General features: G+C 49.7%; 1 protein-coding gene and 1 long non-coding RNA gene across 2 annotated transcripts in view; one reads left to right on the forward strand and one right to left on the reverse strand.

Moving 5' to 3' along the window:
- LOC121468955 (uncharacterized) overlaps positions 1 to 23205 on the forward strand; it is a 2238800-nt gene that overhangs the window by 1374441 nt on the left and 841154 nt on the right. The gene's annotated exons all lie outside the window — the stretch shown is intronic.
- On the reverse strand, positions 18040 to 22489 carry LOC140681350 (uncharacterized). Its single transcript, XR_012052536.1, has 2 exons — positions 21279 to 22489; positions 18040 to 21191 (listed from the first exon to the last, which is right to left on the reverse strand). It is a non-coding gene; the product is annotated as an uncharacterized lncRNA (long non-coding RNA).

Here is a 23205-nt window from a genome sequence, read left to right on the forward strand (position 1 = left end):
TCAGGGACACAGAACGGCTTCTCTCATGCCAGCGTTATGCCAGTCTTCTGCATTTCCCCAGGTTCCTCCCAGCTTCACCAGGGAAATTCTCTGCTCGTGCCTGTCCATTCCCTTGCCCAGAAGGCAGCACCCGCTTGTCTTTGGACATGAGCTGCTGGCCACAGCCAGCCAGGCAGCAACCGGAGCATTGGGCATCAGATGCTGGGCTGATGTTCTTTCCCAGAAAGCAAGAAAAACAGAAGGACGCAAGGGAACTTGACAGTATCTCTGTAAGAATGTCCTTGTCCTCTGGAAGTCAACAGTGGATTTGTGCTGCAGATTATCACTTCCAAGCAAAAATCATTCTAGGAAGGAGCAACAGCTTTTGACAGCTACCAAGTGTGGCTACCAAGTGCTGCTCCAGGTGCTCCTGCCTGCAGCCACCTGCAGAAAGGATCCCATAGACACCCAGGCATGTTGGCTTTGGCTGTCCTCTGGCACACAAGTCCAGCTTCGGCAATTAGGACAATTAGGGAACAGCATGTTAATTTCAGGAGCACAATTAGAGAACATCATGTTAAAATTAATGAGGACAATTAGAGAGCACTGTGTTAATTTCAGGAGCACGATTAGAGAACACCACGTTAAATTCAGGAGGACAATTAGAAAACACCACATTAAATATAACAAAGACGATTAGAGATCACCATGTTAATTTCAGGAGGACAATTAGAGAATAGCATGTTAAAAATAACAAGGACTATTAGAGAATACCATGTTAATTTAACAAAGAGAATTAGAGAACACCATGTTAATTTCAGGAGCACAATTAGAGAACACCACGTTAATTTAACGAAGACAATTAGAGAATACTATGTTAATTTAAGGAGGACAATTAGAGAACATCATGTTAAAATTAATGCGGACAATTAGAGAACACAATGGTAATTTCAGGAGGACAATTAGAGAACACCATGCTAAATTAATGAGGACAATTAGGGACCAGCATCTTAGTTTCAGGAGCACAATTAGAGAACATCATGTTAAATTTCAGGAGGACAATTAAAAAACACCATGTTAATTTAAGGAGCACAATTAGAGAACATCATGTTAAAATCAATGAGGACAATTAGAGAATATCATGTCAAAATTAACAAGGACAATTAGAGAGCTCTGTGTTAAAATTAACAAAGACAATTAGAGAACACTATGTTAATTTCAGGAGGACAATTAGGGAACACCATGTTAAATATAACAAAGACAATTAGAGATCACCATGTTAATTTCAGGAGGACAATTAGAGAATAGCATGTTACAATTAAGGAGCACAATTAGAGAATACCATGTTAATTTAAGGAGGTCAATTAGAGAACGCCATGTTAATTTAACAAAGACAATTAGAGAATACCATGGTAATTTAAGGAGGACAATTAGAGAATATGATGTTAAAAATAATGAGGTCTATTAGAGAATACCATGTTAATTTAGTGAGTACAGTTAGAGAATACCATGTGAATTTCAGGAGGACAATTAGAGAACGCCATGTTAAAATTAACAAGGACAGTTAGGGAACACCATCTTAATTTCAGGAGCACAATTAGAGATCACCGTGTTAATTTCAGGAGGACATACTAAAATGTCATCAGAGTCTGTGAAACAGCAGGGTGGAGACACAAGAATAAATAAAATAAAGTAAAACAAAACAAAATAAATAAAATTAAAGAATTTAAAAAATAAAGTAAAATAAAATAAAATGAAATATAAAAATGAAATAATAAATCCTGATCCTCAGGATGTCTCTGAGCCAGAGAGTGAAGGGGTCAGGCAAAGGAGCTCCCAAAACATCAGAAATTTGAAAGAATGTTTGAGTAGTGTGAAAATCGCCGATATATGATTGGCGTTTGGCAAATATTAAAATGAATACTGAATACGATATGTGTTATGTTGGAGAGATATGCAGTATTCATCTCTTAAATTTGGCTGTATTAACATTTTTTAAATTTGGCTGTATGAATCTCTTTTTCATTTTAATAGTGCTGTATTAATCTCTTTTAAGTTTTGCTGTATTAATGTCTTAAATTTGGCTATATTAATGTCTTACATTTTTCCTTTATTAATCTCTTTTAAGTTAAATTTTTCCTGTATTAATCTCTTTTATGTTTTGCTGTATTAATCTCTTAAATTTGGCTGCATTAATCTCTTTTAAATTTCTCCTGTATTAATCCCTTTAATTAGGCGGTATTAATCTCTTTTCAGTTTTGCTGTATTAATCTCTTTTAAATTTTTCCTGTATTCATCTCTTTTAAGTTTTGCTGTACTAATCTTTTAAATTTGGCTGTATTAATCTCTTTTATTAACCTCTTTTACACTTTTCTTGTATTAATATCTTTTAAATTTTTCCTGTATTAATATATTTTGAGTTTTGCTGCATTAATCTCTTTTAAATTTTGCTGTATTAGTCTCTTCTAAATAGTGCTGTATTAAGTCTCTTAAATTTTGCTGCATTAATTTTGTTTAAATTTTTCCTGTATTAATATCTTCTTTATTTTTCCTATATTCATCTAAGTTTTCCTATGTTAATCTCTTTTCAGTTTTTCCATATTAATCTCTTTTAAATTTTTCCTGTATTCATCTCTTTTAAGCTTCCCTGTATTAATCACTTTTCAGTTTTCCATATTAATATCTTTTAAGTTTTTCCTCTATTCATCTCGTTTAATTATTCCTGTATTAATATTTTAAATTTTTCCTGCATTCATCTCTTTTAAGTTTGTCCTCTATTAATCTCTTTTCAGTTTTCCTGTATTAATATATTTTAAGTTTTTCCTGCATTAATCTCTTATAATTTTTTCCTGTATTAATCTCTTCTACATGTTTCCTTTATTAATCTCTTTTAAGTTTTGCTGCATTAATCTGTCCTGGGGTGACGTTATGGTGTTTGTATCTCCAATCGTGTGTTCTGTTTACGTTTGATATTATGTTCTGTGCTTTCAGAACTGACTCTGAAAGTGAAGGTTTGTTTTGCCTTGTTATCAGCTGGTTCACCTCCCCCCATGGTCTGCTGTCTAGAAAAGGCTGGTGCTGCCTGGCTGGCTTTTGCTTTGCTTGCTTGCTTGGCTTGCTTCTGCTTTTGCCTTTGCTTCCTAGTTAGGTTAGCTAAGCAGTCCAATTCTTTTCCTGGACTGTTTCTTTTCCTTTCCTCTTCCTGAATACCATCCAACCTGCTCTGGACTGGGATCTGGGAAACACCAAGGAACACCAGGAGCCTGCATTTGGTGATCTGCAGCAGCCATCCCCAGTGCTGGAGAGCAATCCCCAGTGCCCAGACCCGGGCGACCACTCCCAGGAAAGACCTTCTGGATTTGTTCATCTCTTCAGAGTGGTGAAAGAGTTTTGTTGTCATCTGGTGTTGTTAATTGTTTTGGTGCTGGGGAGTGCTTTGTTCGTTGAATAAACAGGTTCTTTTCCACTTCTCTCTCAGAGGAAATTTTTCCCTGAACCAGGTGGATGGGGAGGGGCCGTGGGGGTTTATTTCCTGGGGGCTCCTTTCAGAGGGTTTTCCCCAAATTTGCCCTAAACTAGGACACTCTCCTGCTCCAAATCCTATCTCAGAGAACTTGGGTTTCTTGTGTTTTCTATATTTTTAGCATTTTGTTGTTTTGTGTTCATTGTTTTCTCCTATGTGCAGATCTTCAGGGCCGTGCTGAGGATCCCCTCTGAGCAGGGACGGCACAAATCCTTTTCCACCTGCCTCCCTCACCTGGCTGTGGTCTCTCTGTTTATCAGCACTGTTGCATTTACCTACCTGAAGACCCCCTCCATGTCCTCCCCATCCCTGGATCTGGCCCTGTCAGTTCTGTATTCGGTGGTGCCTCCAGCCCTGAACCCCCTCATCTACAGCCTGAGGAACCAGGAGCTCAAGGCTGCAGTGAGGAGACTGATGACTGGATGCTTTCAGGAACATTAACCTGCTGGCCAGTTTCTGCAAATTACTTGCAATAAAAGTCTTCTTTGATATTTCTTGTTGGTTTCATTTTGGAGTTTCTTTTTCTTTGTTTTACTTTCTTAATCTTGTCCACAGAGGAAAGCCTTTCCTTGTGCCATTTCTCATTTTGCTTCTCTCCCTCTGGTCACAGACTGTGCAAATAAGGGGCTGTGCTCTCAGTGGATTTATAGGAACTCAAGGATCTCCCAACAGAGTTTTCTGCAGAGATGCCCTTTTGTTGCCTTCTCTGGAGCTGCAGCAGCAATGTCTGTGTGCAGAGCTGGGGCAGATCAGTGCTGGCACAGCAGCTCTGCTCCTGCTGGCCACACCATTCCTGATCCAGGCCAGGAGCCATTGGCCTTCTTGGCCACCTGGGCACACGGCTGGCTCATGTCCAGCCTGCTGTCCATCAGTCCCTGCAGGTCCCTTTCTGCCTGGCTGCTGTCCAGCCCCTCTGTCCCCAGCCTGTGGTGCTGCTGGGGTTGTTGTGGCCAAAGTGCAGGACCCGGCACTTGGACTTGTTAAACCTCACCTTGTTGGGTTTGGGCCCTGGATCCAGCCTGTCCAGGGCCCTGTGCAGAGCCCTCCTATCCTCCAGCAGATCAACACCCACATCCAGGTTGGTGTCATCTGCAAAGATGTCCTTGGTTCCATGTGTCCCTTCAGTGTCACAAAGTCCCTTTGGTTGCACCAGGCCCTGCACTGTCACACTGGTCTCCTTGGTTCCATGGAGCCCCAAAATGTGACAATGGACTCCTTGGTTCCATGGGGCTTCACAGTGTCACAATGTTCTCGTTGGTGCTGCAGTTTCACAGAGGCCCCTCGGTTCCATGGGGCCCCAGGGTGTCACAAAGGCCCCATTTCACATGAGGTCCCACACTGTCACAATGCTCTCTGTGGTTCCACAAGTCCCCTCAGTGTCACAATGGACTCCTTGTTTCCACGAGGCCACACAGTGTCACAAGGGCCTTCCAGATTCCTGGAGGCCCCAGAGTGTCACAGTGGCCCCTTGGTTACACAAGGTCCTGCAGTGTCACAATGTCCCCTTGGTTCCATGAGGCCTGGCAGTGTCAGAACGGCCCCTTGGTTCCACTGGGCCCTGGACTCTCCCAATGCTCTCTTTGGTTTCGCAGTGTCACAATGGTGAAACCCCTCGGTTACACGAGGCCCCGCAGTGTCACCATGGCCTCTGTGGCTCCACCAGGACCCAGTGTCACGGGGACTCCCTGGTTCCATTGGGCCCCAGAGCACCACAATGGAGCCCTGGTTCTATGGGGCTGCACAGTGTCACCATGGTCCTCTTAGTTCCATCAGGCCCTGCAGTGTCACAATGGCCCCAGAGTGTCCCAATCATCACAGAATGACAGAATCAAATAGGCTGGAAAAGACCTTTGGGATCACCAAGTCCAACCAATGCCCTAATACCGCCTTGTCACCCAGAAATGCCACTGAGTGCCACTGGAGAGGGACAGTGACTCTGCCACCTCCCCCCTGGCCTGCCCATTCCAATGCCCACTCACCCTTTCTGTGAAGAACTTCTTCCTCTTGTCCAGCCTAAACCTCCCCTGGTGCAGCTGAAGGCTGTGTCTTCTTGTCCTGCCCTCCAGCAGACCCACACTCACACCCAGCTTGGTGTCACCTGCAAATTTGGGGATGGTGGGCTCGATCCCCTCCCCCAGATCATCAGTGAAGATGTTAAACAGGACTGGGCCCGACACAGATCCCTGGGGACAGCACCAGGGACTGGACACCAGCTGGGTGCAGCACCATCCCCACCCCTCTCTGGGCCCAGCCTCCAGCCAGCTCTTCCATCTCCCAGCCAGGAGGGAACCTGCCCAAGCCGTGGGCTGCAGCTTTTCCAGGGAATGCTGTCAGAGACAGTGTCCAAGGCTTTGCTGAAGTCCAGATGGACACATCCACAGCCTTTCCCACACCCACAGGTGGGTCACCTGGTTATAAAAGGAGATCAGGGTGCTCAGGCAGGACCTGCCCCTCTTAAATCCACGCTGGCTGGCTCTGACCCCTCGGCCATCCTGTGGGTGCCCTGGGGTGGCACTCAAGGTGATCTGTTCCATAACCTTGCCGGGCACCGAGGTCAGGCTGACAGGCCTGGAGTTCCCCAGATCCTCCTTCCAGCCCTTCTTGGGGATGGGCTCACACTGGCACCTCCAGTGCTCTGGGACCTCCCTGGTGAGCCAGGACTGATGGTAAATGATGGGGAGCAGCTTGGGGAGCTTATCCACCAGCTCCCTCATCCCCCTAGGAGGGATCCCATCCCATCCCATACACCTGTGAGCGTCTGAGTGGCTCAGCAGGTCAGCAGCTGCTTCCTCCTGGATTACAGGGGGCTGTTCTGCTCCCTGTGCCCATCTACCAGCTCAGGAGAACTCTTGTCCTGAGGACAACCTGTCCTAATATTGAAAATTGATACAAACAAGGTGTTAAGTAGCTTGGCCTTTTCCTTATATTTGCTTACTATATTCTCCACTGCATCCAATAAAGAGTAGAGGTTCTCCTTATCCCACATTTTGCTATTAATTTATTTATATAAATATTTCCTATTATTTTTCACAGAAGTGGCCAGGTTAAGCGTTAATTGCATTTTCGCCTCACATAACAACATCTATATAGACTTCCTGAGTTGCCCGTCCTTTTTTCCCTTGAGTTCCCACAAAAGCTCTATGGTTGACCAGGCCAGTCATTTTCCTCACCAGCTCATCTTTTGCCACACTGGGACAGGCTGCTCCTTTCCCCTTAAGATTACTTTCCTGAAATGTGTCCATCCTCCCTGGACCCCTTTGCTTTTAAGGGCTGTTTCCCTTGGAAAAATCAGTACCTGATTTGGTACTCCCCAAATCAGCATCCTAAACAGGTCAAAGTCTGCCCTTCCCAATTCCAGTGTGGAAGTTCTGTTGCTGCCCCTCCTTCTTTCACAGATAATTGAAAACTTGATTATTTCATGGTCACCGTGCCCCAGGCAGCCTCCGACCCCCACATCTGCCGCCAGCCCTTCTCTGTTTGTGAACAGCAGGAGACAGAGCTTTCCTTGGGAGTGGAGTGTTACCAAAAATTCGGTGAAACAGAAAACTCCTTAACACCAGTGCAGCATTAAGAAGCAGCATTCTTTATTCAGCCAGATGCACAGGGGATAGTTCCTCCCAAAGCCGAGCATGCTGAGTACAGGAAAGTTTCTGTTCATATTCTGTATTTTGCACACATGTATTCATTGATTGTGCTGGACTAAACACACATCTGATAATCATTTCCCCAAAACCATTAACATATTTCCCCTCCCCTTTACCCATGTGTTCTTCTGTCCTGGGGGTCTCTCTGGTGGTCCCTGGTGGTCGTGGACCCCAATGTTCCCGTGGGCCTGGCTGAGCTGGCAGGACACTGAGGCTGGTGAACTTCCAGTTCCCCTTCTCCCACAATGGGCATTGTGTGGTTTCCATGGGCCTGGGGTTTTGGAGAACAAGCTCCAGGCGTCAGCTCACCTGGTGGAGACAATTTATCATCTGGTAACATGAGGTCACAGAGTGGGCTGTGACATCACAGAGTGGGTTATGTGAGGTCATCGAGTAGCTACGGCATCAAAGATCGGTCTCTGTGACATTACAGAGCTGGCTGTGACATCGCAGAGTTGGCTGTGACATCAGAAACCAGCTGTGTGACATTAGAGATTGGGCTGTGACCTCACAGAGCAGGCTGAGACATCAGAGAGGGGCTGTGTGACATCCCAGGAGGGCTCTGTGAGGTCACTGCGTTGGTCACTCTGCCCCAGCTCCCCCTCACAGTTTCTCCCAACAAGTCCAATGCTGTTCATGCCCAGCAGGGTCCCTGTCCCCTGGTATCCCCCTGAACCTCCACCAAAGGATGTTCTACAGGATCCACCCCAGAGCCTGAGATGGGGACAAGGGGCCAGGGCTGTGTGACCAGGACATCAAGGACATGGATTATCCAGGTCCCTGTGGCCTGGGTTGGGTTCCCCAGGGCAGGAAAGATGTCTGGCAGCTGGAGCAGGGTTAGGGAAGGGCCTCCAAGGTGGGGCTGGAGCCCTTGGGCTGTGAGCAGATGCTGAGGAAGCTGGGCTTGTCCAGCCCGGAGCAGGGAAGGCTGAGGGGCTCCTCATGCCAGCCTGGCAGTGCCAGCGAGGAGGGGATGGAGAACACAGAGCCAGGCTCTTCACCAGGGGGCCTGGTGGGAGAGAAAAGCCAATGGGTGGAAGGGGAAAGAGGGGAGATCAGCCAGGCCAAGAGGAGATTAAATGAGCCAGGCTGCTTTTAGCATTTCCTTAACACCAAAAGCAGCCTGACCTCCCTTCTCCATCCACCACTGACAGCTTTGAAAACCAGGAATTGTTTGATCTGTTTTTCCCCCACTCCAGGACGAGCATCCTGATACAAAAACTTAATTCGGTTTATATCTATCAAACAGAACCAGGTTTGTCTAAAATCAGTTTTAGTATGGAAATCACCTGTGAATGCTGGACTCATCAGACATTGCTAGGATGTTGCACATAGCTCAAGGATGAGTGTGATTGTTATTAAATTGTGTCCTGTTCAACCATGGTCTGTTGGTCATGAGGAGAAACTTTCTGTGCCTCTGAGTCTCACCAGTTCCTGACCCCCAAAGGACACAAACCTGATGAGTTGTGGTTCCCACTCCAGTGGTGGCACTGGGACCTCCCTCCATCCCCAGAGCAGAGCTCCCTTGTCCCAGAAAGTCCCTGGCAATGCAGGGATGAAGGAAACAGGACAGGCTGGGGGATCAGGGCCAGGGCACGGCCAGGGATTTGGGGTGGTTGTGAGCCCGGGGCAGGACCCGGCCCTTGGCCTTGGTGAACCTCATCCCATTGTCCTGGGCCCATGGCTCCAGCCTGTCCAGATCCCTCTGCAGAGCTTCCTGCCCTCCAGCACAGCCACACTCCCACCCAGCCTGGGCTCACCTGGAACTGACTGAGGGTGCCCTCGATGGCCTCGTCCAGACCAGCAATAAAGAGATTTCACTGACCTGGCCCCAGTGCTGAGCCCTGGGGACACCCCTGGGTGTGACTCCATTCCTCAGCTGCTCTGAGTGCCAGGGGGTGGATGAGGGAAATGGTGGGGAGGGGTGGGGACAAAGTGTTATTGATTGTCAGCCATGAAAGGTCTTGATTTTCATATCTGTTCAGACAGTGTTAAAAGGTGCTGGGGCTAAACATCAGTTGGACATTGCTGATATCAGTCTATAAACAGGAAAAGAACAATTCTCTCTGCTCTGTTTTCGATACAGTATATTCACTTTGAGTACACTTCTGAAATCTGTCTAATTAACCACAGAAGAATTGAGAACTTGAATTATTCCCATGGGCTTGTCTTGTTTGGGTGTTTTGAACAAGTGTTTATGAGCTTTTCTCTCTGAATTCCTGAACAGAAGAGCTCAAGGAAGAAGAGGCCTGTGGAGTAGTAAAATTCATCAGATGCCTCCAAGTGGCTGAGGATCCACCCCATTAGAGCAGCAATGAACAGAAATGGGCACAGCTTTGTGGCTGCCCCAGCTCTGGGATGGGCCCTGGGCCTGGAGCAGGAGCAGCTCTGCAGGGCCCCAAGGCCGGGGCTCTTGTGCTGGCCTGGGCAGATGGGATGGCAGGAGGGGCTGCAGAGCTCTCAGCACCTCAGCCAGAGGGGAGCAGGGCAGCCAGGGAGCTCCTTTGGCCTTGGCCAGGCCCGTTCCCCCATGGTGGGGCTGAGTCCTGGCTGAGCTGCAGCTGCTGCTGTGCCCTTGGCAGGGGCTGAGGCCGTGGGGCAGTGCCCAGAGCAGCCTGGCCTGAGCAGAGCTGTGGGGCCAGAGCCGGCTGGGCTGTGCTGGGGAGAGGCCCTTGGTGCTGCCCAGAGCTCAGGGCAGCTGGCAGAGCTTGCAGGGAGCTGGGCTGGGCTGGGAGAGCCTGGCACAGAAACCATCAGTGTCCATCTCAGCCTGGCTGAGCGGGCAGGAGCAGGAAGATCATCCAAGGTCCACAAGTTCTCTGTGTGGGAGCTGAGTTTTGGCCCCTTGAGCCGTCCCAAGTGCTGGGGCTGCACCTCCAGCTCCAGAGGAGATGTGACAGGTGGGAGCAGAGACAAATAATTCCTGCTGGATTCTTTATTGTGTTTGCCTGTACAGGCGACCTGGATCCATATGTAGATGAGGTGTTTTGTGTCAGATAACACTGTGAGAGTGATAAGAATAATATTTTTTAGCTGAAAATTATATTTCACACATAGTGGACAATGAGAAAAAAATCCACATATGATCACAAGAGCATCTGAGTTTTTCAGAGGATGAGAGACTCATTGATGTTCCAGCAGCCAAACCTGCCCAAATATTTTCAAAGGCTTTCAAAGGCTTTCTTTAGATGAGATGTGACCACCAGAGGCCAAGGCCAGCCAGAGCTCTCTGTTCTGGCAGATTTTGTCTGGGATTACCCACACATATATGGAATTTTTCAGGAGGAGTATCCATTTTGGCTGTGGGCACCTGCAAAGATGGATGGTTCTTTTCCATAGGAAGGAAACCACAGAGCCCTGTGAGGCCCTGCAGTGTCACACTGATGGTGTCATATTGGATCCTTGGTTCCATGAAGCCCAGATGTGTCACACTTGGCTCTTGTTTCCATGGGGCTCCATAGTGTCACAATGGCCCCTCGGTCCAATGAGGCCTTGCAGTGTCACAATGGTTCAGTGAGGCCTTTAGTGTCACAAGAGTGTCCCTGATTCCATAAGTGTTGGAACCCTGGATGCTGAGAATTTTAAACTTGCTGTGCTGAAAGGCACAGACTTGCAATAGAGCACTGCATTTGACCTGAGGCTGTGGAGAAGGCTTCCAAAATTGATTAACCGCACTGGGGTTATGGGTGCGTAGTTGGTTAGAGATGTATACTACCACAGGGTGGAAAAGTTAGATTTTGGGGGTTTAGAACATAGTAATAAATATGAAGCAAGATGGAGGTGTTAGGGTGGAGACAGGTTCTTCTTATTTAACTTCTTCTTAGCTTCTTCTTCATGGGTTTGGGTGATATTTTGTGATTGGACCGAAAAGTCCGCACTGCTGGCTTCAGGGATCAGTTATTGGGTTAAAAGGGAAAATAATTTAGGTGTCATTTCTTGGTTGGATAGTTTTAAAAGACCGTGTAACAAGAGCTATTTGGCCATTTTGTGACTTGCTAATGAAAGACTGCAGAACTCACAGTTGTGAGGCTGCAGCACTGATAAGAAACAAGAAGCACCTGAGTCTGAACCTGAAATATGGTCTCAAGTACCTTCAATCCTGACCACGAGACAGGCAGAAAAACAAGCAGAGAACCCACACAGAAGCCCTGGCAGTGTGACAACAGACCATTGGTTTCACTGAGCCCCACAGTGTCACGATTGTCCCCTTGGCTCCATGAGCCTCTGAAGTCCACAGAGGCCCTTTGGTTTCACAAGGCCTCAAAGTGTAGAAATGGTCTCCATGGTTTCATGAGGCCCTGCTGGGTCACAATGGACCTTTGGTCCCAGGATGCCTCAGAGTGACACAATGGTGACACAATGGTTCCATTGGACCCTTCATCCCACGGAGACCCACAGTGTTCACTGTGGTCCCCTTGATTCCATGAGGCCCTGCCACGCTCACATGGCCCCCTGGTTCCAGTGGGTCCCAAAGAGTCAGAACAGTCTCCATTGTTCCATGAGGCCCCACAAAGTCACTGTGGTCCCCTTGGTTCCACAGGGCCCCACAGTGTAACAATGGACTCTTGGCTCCATGAGGTGCCACGCTGTCTCACAATGGCTCATGGTTCCATGAGACCGCACAGTTTAACAATGGTCCCTTGGGTCCATGAGGCCTTGCTGTGTCACAATGGACTTGGGGTTCCATGAGCTTTCCTACTGCCAAAAACAGTCTCCCTGGTTCCACAGTGTCACCATGGTCCCTTTGTTCCATGAGGTTCCATAGCAGAACCTTGGTTCCATGGCCACCTTGGTTCTGTGTGACCTTGCAGTGTCACAATGGAGCTGTGGTTCCACGAGGCCTTGCTGTGTCAGAATGGCCCCTTGGTTCCAAGAGGTTTCTCAGGGTCACAATGGTCTCCTTGGATCCGTGGTGTCACAATGGGCCATTGGTTCAATGTGGCCCCAGTGTGCCAAAATGGATTTTGGTTCCATGGGGTTCCGCTGTGTCACCATGGACCCTTTGTTCCATGAGTTTGGACAGAGTCACAGGTAACTCCTGGGTTCTGTGAGGCCCCATGGTCACCAAATCTCTGAAATATCAGAACAAGACTCCTTAACACTAAATTGCTATTTAAGAGGGGATCATTTATTCAGGCCTGAGGTCTAGTGAGGGATAACTCCTAACCTTATGTGGACATGTAACTCTACCAGTGTGTTGCTTATACACAGTCACTAAATGTGAATTAAAATTTACCCATTTCCATAAAACACACCCCAAGTTCCCAGGTTCAGTCCTTGCTTTTTCTATCACTGCATTCTGGAGCCAGATGTCTTCTACACTTCCAACTGTCCTTGCTGGAAAAGCAGCTCCTGCACGCCTTGTTCCTGTGTTAAAAGTTCACAGGCACAGTAAAAACTGAATTAACCCTTTTGGTATCAAGGCCAAGGCTTTGTGTGGCCAGGCAGGGGCAGCAGGAGGCAGAGCTGTCAGCAAAGGAAGGGGCCAGCGAGGTGGGGCAGCTGGGGATGACGACAGCCTGCAGGGACAGAGGCGCAGGGCAGGGACACCGTGGGACAGCCTGGGCTGCAGAGGGCACAGGGATGTGCAGCAGCTGCAAGGCCCTGACAGAGCCAACCTGTGCAGCACTTTGGCCGTGGCTGCTGGCCCTGGGCCTGAGGCCACGAGGGGACAAGTGACCCTTGCAGCCCTGGGGCCTCATTGCCTCCTTGTCCCTGCTCAGCAGCCTGGCAGGGGCCGCCCCATGGTCCTGCCCTTGGCATGGCACATCCCCACATCCCAGTGCCCATCCCGGGAAGAGCCCTGAGCAATGAGGGAGGGACAGGATCTGCCTTGCCAGGGGCTGGGGCTCAGGCCTGGGCCCTTTGCATTCCTGAAACACATCCAGGTTTGCTCAGCACCAGAGACACCTTTCCCTTGCTTGTCCCCAGCTGTCATCTCTGCCCCCAGTGTTCTGCTCTGACTGGAACCTGGGGACACTTTCTCAGTCCTGTCCCTCAGTGGGACCCATTAAAACTTCAAGAAACTTTGGAGTTTTAATTTAACTTTGAGTTCTTGAGAAGTTTTTTGAAGACACACTCAGGGACTGAGTCTGATGTAAACAACACCAAATCCCTGAGAGGGTCATTAAAGTTTTCCTATTCCAGTTGTGGAGAAAGATTTCAAAGTGCTTGTAAGGAATACACATTCCTGTTTTAAAGGGTGTATTTTATTACATTTCTCTTTAGATCAGAGGCAATTGCAGCATTCTGTGATTGATATTGAGCCAGGGTCTCCCCTCAGGAGCTCTGGCCTGCTCAGAGAAGCTGTGCCCTGAGCTCTGGCCCAGCGTGGACAACCTTGCTCCACATTGCCCAGGCCCATCCTGTCTGTCCTCACTCACCTGGGACCTGCTGTGCCTGCAGGGCTGGCTGCACCCAGCCTAAGAGGGGTTTTCCCTTTTTCTATGTTTGAAGCAATCTAAAACTCCTGAGTTTCCCCATGAAAACAGACACCTTCCTCAGGTGTGTGCCAGCCCAAGGTGCCACTGAAACCACTCCAGACCGGCCCTGGGCCAGCTGTGAGGGTGGATCATCAGCGCAAGCTGCACTGGGCCACTGCAAGGGGCTGTGGCCATGGGCACTGCACTGACCCCACTGCTGGGTTTGGCTGCCACGGCAGCCCTGAGAAATTAAACTGTCCTTGCAAACACTGGGGAGGACTGGGACATACTGGGGAACACTGGGAATGCTGTGGGACACACTGGGACACACTGGCAGTGATGCTGTGGAGGGCTGGGACAGCCTGGGAACATGAGGAATGCTGAGGGGGAATCTGGGTGGACTGGGATGGACTGTGGGGCTACACTGGGACACACTGGGACATATTGGGAGTGAAACTGGGAGTAAAACTGGCAGATACTGGGACAAACTAGGGACATTGTGGGGAAAACTGGGCAACACTGGGGCATACTGGGGATGACATTGGGAGGAACTGGGAGGGCCTGGGAATGAACTCAGGTGTATTGGGAGGGACTGGGCTGTACCGGGAAGGACAGGAGGGGAACTTGGTTTCTACTGGGCTGTACTGGGGATGAACTGGGCTGTACTGGGAGGGCCTGGAGGGGTTGAATGGGCTGTTCCCGCCCCCACCACCTCCCACTGGCCGAGGCTCCCGCCCATCGCAGCCTCCAACCAATCAGCGCCAGGGATCATGGCTTTGGGGGCGGTGCCTGGAGTCTGCACCATCTTTTCTTTTGCCTACAACTCCCATCATGCCCCGCAGCCCCATAGTGCCCCATTAAAGCCGGGACTACAACGCCCGTCATGCCCCGCGCTCCACAGAACCGCCCCGGTACCGCCCCCATCTGTCCCGTAAGTGTCCCCCAGACCCTCCGGGATCCCCAAGTGCCCCTCAGCGCCCATTCGGGACTCTTCAAAAAGCGTCCTCGGATGCCCTGAGTGCTCCCAACCCCACAGATGCCAGGAACAGCTACTTCTGGGAATTCCTCTCCTCTCATCCCCCGCGGCCCCAGAGCCCCTCAGAATACAGTTCCGCGCCTAAAATTCCTGCCGCGCCCTGCGCCCTAAGGAACCCGGTTAAATCTTCCCAAGATCCCCCGAGTGCTCCAGAACCCCCGAGAACCTCAAGTCGCAGCTCAGACACAAAAGTGTCCCCCGAGGGCCTTCCTGGGCGGTCCCAAACGCCGCGTCTGAACCACTTCCGGGACTACAGCTCCCATCATGCTCCGCGGCGCCCGGCCAGCGCTGGTCCAGCCGTGACTTCATCTCCCGTCATGCCCCGCGCCCCACCGAGAGCCGCTGTAGCTGCGCCTAGAACTCCCGTGATGCTCCGCGGCCCCGTTACACCGTATTGTACCCGCGCCTACAACTCCCATCAGCCCCCGCGCCCCAGCGAGCCCCGCCCGAGCCCCCCGAGTGCTCCCCCGGACCCCGAAGGGCCCCAAATTCCCCTCCCTGACCTCCAGGGCCCCCCTGAACCCCCGAGTGCTCCCCCGGATCCCGAAGGGCCCCAAATTCCCCTCCCTGACCTCCAGGGCCCCGGACCCCCGAGTGCTCCCCCGGACCCCGAAGGGCCCCAAATTCCCCTCCCTGACCTCCAGGGCCCCCCTGAACCCCCGAGTGCTCCCCCGGACCCCGAAGGGCCCCAAATTCCCCTCCCTGACCTCCAGGGGCCCCCTGAACCCCCGAGTGCTCCCCCGGACCCCGAAGGGCCCCAAATTCCCCTCCCTGACCTCCAGGGCCCCGGACCCCCGAGTGCTCCCCCGGACCCCGAACTGCCCCTCAGAATCCCTGAGTGCCCCTCCAAGTGCCCACCCGGCTCCCCCAGGTATCCCCCAGACCCTCAAGTTCTCTCTGAATTCCCTTCCAGACACAAAACTGTTATTCCTGCTCCCATATTTTTGCCTGAGAGCCCCCTTTAACCTCAAATTTATTGCAATTAAGATGGACAGGGTCTACATTTTTTTTTTTTTCCCATTTAAGGGGAGTCTCCTGCCTTCCTTAGCAGACTCCTGTCTTTGCAAACCAAAATAGATTTTGGCACCCAACATGAGGCTCGAGGGCACAGAAACAAAAAAGGGAATAACAGTTCTTGAGTAATCCAATTTTTGTGCTGCTACAGAAACCTCGTTAAGCGGCACCCAGTGCTCCAGCCTGCCCTGGTTTGGGTGACACGTAACCATGGCTGCATTTCTCCATTTGCAGACCCTTATCTAAACATGGTTCCTACAGCCAAGGCTGCTGTGGCTGTTATCTGGTTTGTTTTATGGGTGAATAAGGGGAAGAATTCATGGATTTTTAACTTCCTCTGGGAAGCAGGCACATGGATTCACAGCTATCACACACTGACTGTGCTTTTGGGGTTACTTTAATAATGGCACCTACTGTGAGGAAATGACGCCGGGGGAAATTTTCTCCCAACCCTTTAACCATCTCTTTGGGTCAGCCCCACCAGTTTGTGAAGGGTTCAGATCCACTCCAATGCCAATGTTATCATACAGGGGCTGGTGTTGCTGTTAGCCCTGTTCTATTTAGCACTGAGAGACAAGGGAAGATTACCCTGGATAACCACCCTGACACCCACCCCAGAACCTGACACGGCCCCAGAGACCAGGGATGCTGCTGCCCCAGAGCCTGACCCTGCCCCACAGCCCACCCCAGATATGACCCACCCAGACTGGGTGGGGGTCTGGTGAAGGAAATGCATGAGATGCTGAAGGAGTGCATTTCCCCAGCTGGTGAGAAGCCCTCCCCCTGCCTCAAAAAAGGAGAGTCTGATGGTGCAGCAGTGGAACCGACAGATTTTACAACTGTCCAGGTTCCAGCTGAACCACAAAGGCAGCCACAGCCAGCAGCAGTCGCCCCTGTAGAAACAAGGAGGTCTAAGATGGAATCAGAGCACCCAGATAAGGGAAAGCCCTCACAGCCCACAGGGAAGCCAGAGGCTGTGATCATCACTGAGTCCCTGATGTACAAAAGTCCCTGATGTAATCTGCACAAGGACATTGCACGATGGAGATGTGAGGCTTATACAACCTGACTACTTCAAGTCTGGGACCTCATGGGTACAGGTGTGCCCTCGGGTGACTGTGATGCCTTTATCCCCAGTTGTCTGCCCTGTTTATGTTGAATAATAAGTTTTGCACCTTTAAGGCTTGTTCCAAGAGTGAAGTGGGGGGAATAAGTGCAGAGTTTGTTGTAACGACGTATATTTGTATTCCACGGACAGATTCAAGCGAGATCTCTTTGGTTGCTCTTGGGGGATGAAGTTTATTCAGGACGCAGAGAGGCTCTGCCTCGAGCTGCCAGACACAGCACGTGGCTGGGCCTCGGGTGATGGGGGAGGGGAGAGACAGAGAGGAGAGCAGGGACTCCCGGAGGACTCTCCAGGAGGAGAAGGGAAGATCCAAGAGAGCGTCCAGCCCCCCGGAGAGCCTTTATCAAAGGGGGCTCCAAGGTGGGCTGGAACAGGACCTGGGCCAATGGGGTCACAGGCACCTGATGGTTCAGGGGAGGGTTACAGGTGTGGGGTGAACCATACATTCTGGGGGGTGAGATGGAAGAATCCATTCGGCTTTTGGACCCCGCTGTAGGTGAGGGTAATTGTCCAGCCAGTAGGGGGCGTTATATTCGTCCTGGCTGTACCATTGTGGTTCTTAATCATATTTATCTACCCTCCCCAACATCTCCCCCTTTTTCACTGAACCATTTGAAATATTAAATATTGATTTAACAACTATTTTCTGCACACTTGGAGGTGTACAGGGTATTGTTACTAGAACTATACTTATTGCTACTGGAACAGTCAAGCTTATTTTACAGAGTTCCTTTAGCCAAGGTGCAAGGCTTAAACTATTAAGTAAACTGTATAGCTGAGATGACCTTATTGTTATTAAATCACTGATTATAGTAGGGGAGGCATTGTCAGAATTTTTTTGGAAAAGGTCTTATAATTAAACGGGTTGAAAAAGGTTTGTTAGGGTTTGTGTTAGATATATAGGTGGTCTTAGAGCTTGCAGGCTTGGCTAAAGCTACTCGGCATTTGTCTTTGGTTGAATTATAAGTAAAACTTCAATATAAAAACTGAAACAGAAGAACAAAAACAATATGCACGCATTAAACAATAGAAAGTCCATTTTTCTCTCGATGACGCAGCGTGGTTCAGGTCTGGGTGCTGGCTTCTTGGCTTGTACTTGTAGAGGAACTGTCTGGTGTGGGGGTGTCAGCAGATTTCGGAGCATGGTAAGGCTTCACATTCTTTCCTGGGACCCACTTAAGTCCTTGACCTGTAGAAACACAAGCAAAACCTTTTCCCCACGTTATGAGGTTGTATGGACCTTCTATTTGCCCTGTGTCTAAGTTTTTTTATTAAAACTGGGGGGTGTTCCTTAATTTTTGCTTTTTTGTTGTTCAGAAAGTGTCTGTAGATGGGGGGGTCGGGCTCTTCTGTAGAGCTATTTAGGAAATTGTAAACATACAGAGCTTTACTCAATCTCTTTTGAGGTGTAGCTTGATCTACTCCTCCTTTCTGTTGATTTAAAATGCGTTTTAGGGTTTGGTGTGTTCTTTCTACCATTCCCTGACTCGTGGGGGAGTGAGGGATGCCAAATGTATGGTGAACACCCCAATCATTCAGGAATGTGGCTAGTTCTTGTGAGGTATATGAGGGGCCATTATCAGTTTTAATTTCTTGGGGAACACCTACATAGGAGAAGGCTTGTGAGAAATGTTGGCAGACATGCTTGGCTGTTTCCCCTGTATGTACAGAGGCAAAAATTGCATTTGAAAATGTATCAATAGAGACATGGATGTTTTTAAACTTCCCAAAAGATGGATATTTAGTGATATCTGTTTGCCATTTCTGTAGGCTCTCCAACCCTCGCGGGTTGGTGGCTGCTGAAGGGGGGAGGGGTTGCACATGCTGACAGCTTGGGCAAGCTCGTACAATATTTTGTGCTTGCTCTAGGGAAATGTGAAAGTCTCGTTTGATGGCCTGTGCGTTTTGGTGAAAGAATGCATGGCTCAATTTGGCTTGTTCAATAGTGTTGGGCAAGGTGGTTGCAGCAAGCACCGAGGTGGATTTCTCAACGCTTGCTGAACCTTCCTCATCAGACGCGGCTGATGCCAGTGCATCAGCGCGTGCATTTCCCTCTGCCATGAATCCTGGAAGACCAGAGTGAGCCCTGATATGAGAGATAAAGTAAGGATTAGCTCTGTGTGATAAAATGTTATATAAACAGGTAAGCCAAAGACACAAATTATTGTTGCTTACATCCTTTAGAACGGATCCCTCAATTCTCTTAATGACATTAGCTACATAAGCTGAATCTGTGATCAGGTTGAAAGGTTCCGGAAAGAGCTGAAATGCTCTTACAACTGCAGCCAATTCAACAATCTGAGGGGAACCTTCAACTTTTTGGACATCTTGTTCCCAGGTTTTAGTTTTTGTATTTTGCCATGTAACAACTGAGTTGTGTGTTCGGCCTGACCCGTCAGTGAAGATAGTAATTGCATTTAAAGGTTCTTCACTGATCAGGGGCTTCTCCTTATAACATAACTTGGCTTTGATCATTTTGTGTGCTGGGTAGTGAATTGAGCAGGTGCCTGGGAAGTTCAGCAAGGCATACAGCAGGTCCTCCGATTTTTGCATAGCCCAGTCAAAATATGTTTTCTTCATGGGCAGGTAAATAGTTTCAAACTCGCGGCCTGCTATTGAAAGGAGCCTTGCTCTGCCTTTGATGATGATCTGTGACATCATCTCCAAAGGTGTGAGGATTGTCTTTGGTGACCTATAGGAAATAAAAACCCATTCAATTATTAACAGTGGATCCTTGAGAGAAGAGTCCCATTGGAAGATGAGGCCGCACAGCCTCAACTTTTCTCCCAGGATTGCAAGGAAAAAGGGTTGACCAGGAACATAGCGATGTGCCTGCCTGTTCTGCAGAGCGTCAGTGATGTGTTCTAGGGCCTTACAAGCCTCTGGAGTGAGAGACCTGGGGGATCTGAGTTCATTGTCTCCCTTTAACAGATCAAAAAGTGGAGCAAGTTCATCAGCAGTTATTCCTAAGACAGGCCTAACCCAATTAATTTCCCCTAAGATCTGTTGTAAGTCCTGTAGAGTGCGGACATCGGTTCGGATTTGTATCTTTTGGGGGGAAATAGACTGATCTGTTAGTTTCCAGCCTAGATACTTCCAGGGGGCAGTTTCTTGTATTTTTGATTCAGAGATCACAAGTCCAGCCTTTTTTACTTCAGCAACAGCATAACTACAAGTCCCTCTCATCTGCTCTTGTGTTGGTGCTGCAATAAGCAGATCATCCATGTAGTGAAGGATAACGGATTGTGGAAACTTTTGGCGGACTGGAGTCAGCGCGCGGGCCACGAAATATTGGCAGATAGTAGGCGAGTTTTTCATTCCTTGGGGGAGGGAAAGCCAGTGATACCTCTGAAGCGGTTCTTGTAAGTTCGTACTTGGGATGGAGAAGGCAAAACGAGGAGCGTCATCTGGATGCAGAGGGATGTTGAAGAAACAGTCTTTCAGATCTATGATGATAAGAGGCCAGTCTCTGGGTATCATGGACAGGTTGGGCAGGCCAGGCTGGAGTGGGCCCATGTTTTCGATCACTGCATTGATTTTTCTGAGATCGTGTAGCAGTCGCCAGGTGTTAGAGGTTTTCTTATGGATCACAAATACAGGTGAGTTCCAGGGGCTGTTAGTGGGCTTAATGTGGCCCTTCTGCAGTTGTTCTGCTACCAGTTCTTTGAGGGCACTCAGCTTGTTATCTGGCAGGGGCCACTGATCGACCCAGACAGGGGTGTCAGTCTTCCAGGTCAGTTTCGGAGTGCTGAGTGCTTTAGTGGCCCCTACAAAAAACCCAGTTCAATTTTAGCTCCCCATGCAGAAAGCAAGTCCCTTCCCCATACTGTGATGGGTTTCTGAACCACATAAGGGCGAATCAATGCTTTCATTCTGTCAGGCCCTTCAATGCTGATCACAGATTCGCTTTGCAAGCACGGAGTGACACCTCCGATGCCTGTGAGAGTGCTTGGGGGAGGTACCAACCTCCAATCAGTAGGCCAATAACAAGAAGAAATTACAGAAACGTCTGCCCCCGTGTCAATCATCCCCTTGATGGTGACTCGAACCCCGCCATTTGATAGTTCACAAGTTAGCATTGGTCTTTGGTCACTTATGTGTTGAACCCATAGGACCTCGGGGTTTTCAGAAGCGACTGGGAAACAACGTGGTGGTATCTGGTCTATGGCTCCCATAGGCAGTGCAATGGCAGTGGCTATAGGGGTTTTAGGTGGAATATGCAATGGGGGGTAGTAAGCCTTGGCTAACACTAATAGTTCTTCATTGCAGTTAGCAGAGACTACACAAGGTAGAACAAGTAGCCCCAGGATGCAGTTCCTTTCTTTGCCAACTATTAGAAAGTCTTGCCGGAGTTGTGAAGGCCCAGTGATTCCTGTCGAAATATAGTCGTAGCCATCATCCTTTAAGAAGGTTGTTGGCTTGGAGGTCGCCAGAGTGCACCAGGTGCCTGGGGATAGTAAGTTTGAGTCATTAGCTGGGATTGTGCTGGTGATGCAGCGAAGGGCATTGGGACTGGGATATTCGCAGATTTTACCTCGGGGTTTTGGGGGGCCACCATTTGTTTCATCACGCGGTGACGCGGCGCGCTCGCCTTGGAGTTTTTTGGATTAGGTCTTCTACTCGCATCTTGTTTGGATCGGCACTGCCAGGGCATATGTTTTCCTTTTTTGCAGGTGGTGCACGAATCAGGCGTTTGTAGGCTTTTGTTGACTTCTGTGCAATCCTTTACAATGTGGCCAGGTTTTTTGCAGAGGTAGCAGGGTCCTAAAGGCAGAGCAGCTTGCATGACAGCCATGGTGTTGTATTGTTGTTGGGAGCTGAGATGCAGGGCAGTTAGAAGTTCAGTAAGTCTCTGGTCTCGTGCTTCTGCCTGTTGTGCTTGTGCTGCAAGAGCCCTTTCCAGTTTATCTCCCCGGGTTTCTTCGGGTTCATGTGCTTGGACGACTGCCACGTCATGTGGGCTCCCAACATAGTTGCACGCTTCAATCATCTCAGGCACTGTAGGTTTTTCTTTTCCTAGGGCCTTGATGATTCGTTTGCATTGGGCGTTGGCATTATTTTCGAGGATGTCCCGGATCATTATCGGCCGGGCCAAATCATCACCACATTGCCTTTCAGTAGCTTGAATTACCCGGTCTACAAATGTGGTGAATGGTTCAGATGAGCCTTGGGTAACTAGATTGTATGCTTCTTCGGAAGTTCCCGCTGGCTGAATCTGTAAAAAGGCTCTGCGAGCCATCCTTTTGACATCATCCAATACCATTTTGGGTAGATTCGCCTGATGTTCGATCTTATCATCTGGTGGGTCACCTGTTAATTTAGACAAGGTAAGGGTGCGAAGGTGTGCATCAGTGCTTTGTCTATATGTAGTCAGGACTCCTGCAAGCATTCTCTTCCATTTAAGATCCCACAATATATATTGTGAGTCCGTGAGAAATGTGGTGGCAAGATGTTTGCAGTCATGTGGCGTGAGTGTGTGTCTCTCTAGGGTACTTTTCAACAGCTGTTTGAAATAGGAAGAGGAGATGCCACCGTCATTAATTGCTTTTCGCAACTCTTTTAAATCATGGGAGGGAAGGAATGTCCATGTTTTGAGATTAGCAGGTTGTTGGCTGGGTATTGCCGGTATGGCTTGGGAAGGCAGGTTGTCTTCTTTGTGGTTATCACATTTGATTTCAGGGCAGTTAGTCAATTGAAGATTGTTGGCACTGTGTTGAGAATTTGGTGAGACTGGGATAGAAAGGTTAGAGTTTGCAGGGGTAACATAGTTCTCTGTCTGTCCTTTGTTTGTAGAAGCTGCAGTTACAATGTTGCTTTCACCTTGTCGAGGCAGAGTGTCTCTGTCAGGGCGTGGTGAGGAGCTGCTAGTGTGGGAGGCAGGGGCTGCTGCCAGCTGAGGCAGAGGAGCAGGGGGGGTGGAGGTCGTGGGCAGCAGCACCTGTGGGGAACTGGGATTTGTGGAAGGATATGCTGTCGCTATGGCATTGGGTGCTGCGGCAGTTTGTAGATACGGCGAAGGGAGGGGTGCGGAGGGATATGGTGATGGGTTTGGGAAACCCGGAAGTGGTGCCGGCAGCGGGGGGTTCCGCGGCTCTGCAGCCAGAGGCGGGGGCTGCGGCGCCGCGGGGGGGTGGGGGGGTGGGGACGCCGGGTTTGCGTCTGCCGGGGGGGCCGGCCGCGAGTCCAGGAGGCGGGCGGGCAGCGGGGGCACGGCGCTGTGAGCCGGGGCGTCCCTGGGTAGGACGGGCGGTGCCGCGGGCGCAGGGGCGGGGTCCGGGGCGCTCGAGGGAGAGGAGGTGGAAACAGGGGCGGGGTCAGGGCTGCGCGGGAGGGAGGCGGCGGCCCCGGGAGTGGGGGCCGCCCAGCCCAGGGCCGGCGCATGGCCGGCGTGTTCGCCGGACCAGGGGACTTCCGGGTGGGTCGGGGGGCCGGCTGAGGAGGCCAGCGTCTGCAGCTTTTGC

Source organism: Taeniopygia guttata, chromosome 34 (assembly GCF_048771995.1).
Source record: "Taeniopygia guttata chromosome 34, bTaeGut7.mat, whole genome shotgun sequence".
Taxonomy (NCBI): Eukaryota; Metazoa; Chordata; class Aves; order Passeriformes; family Estrildidae; genus Taeniopygia; species Taeniopygia guttata.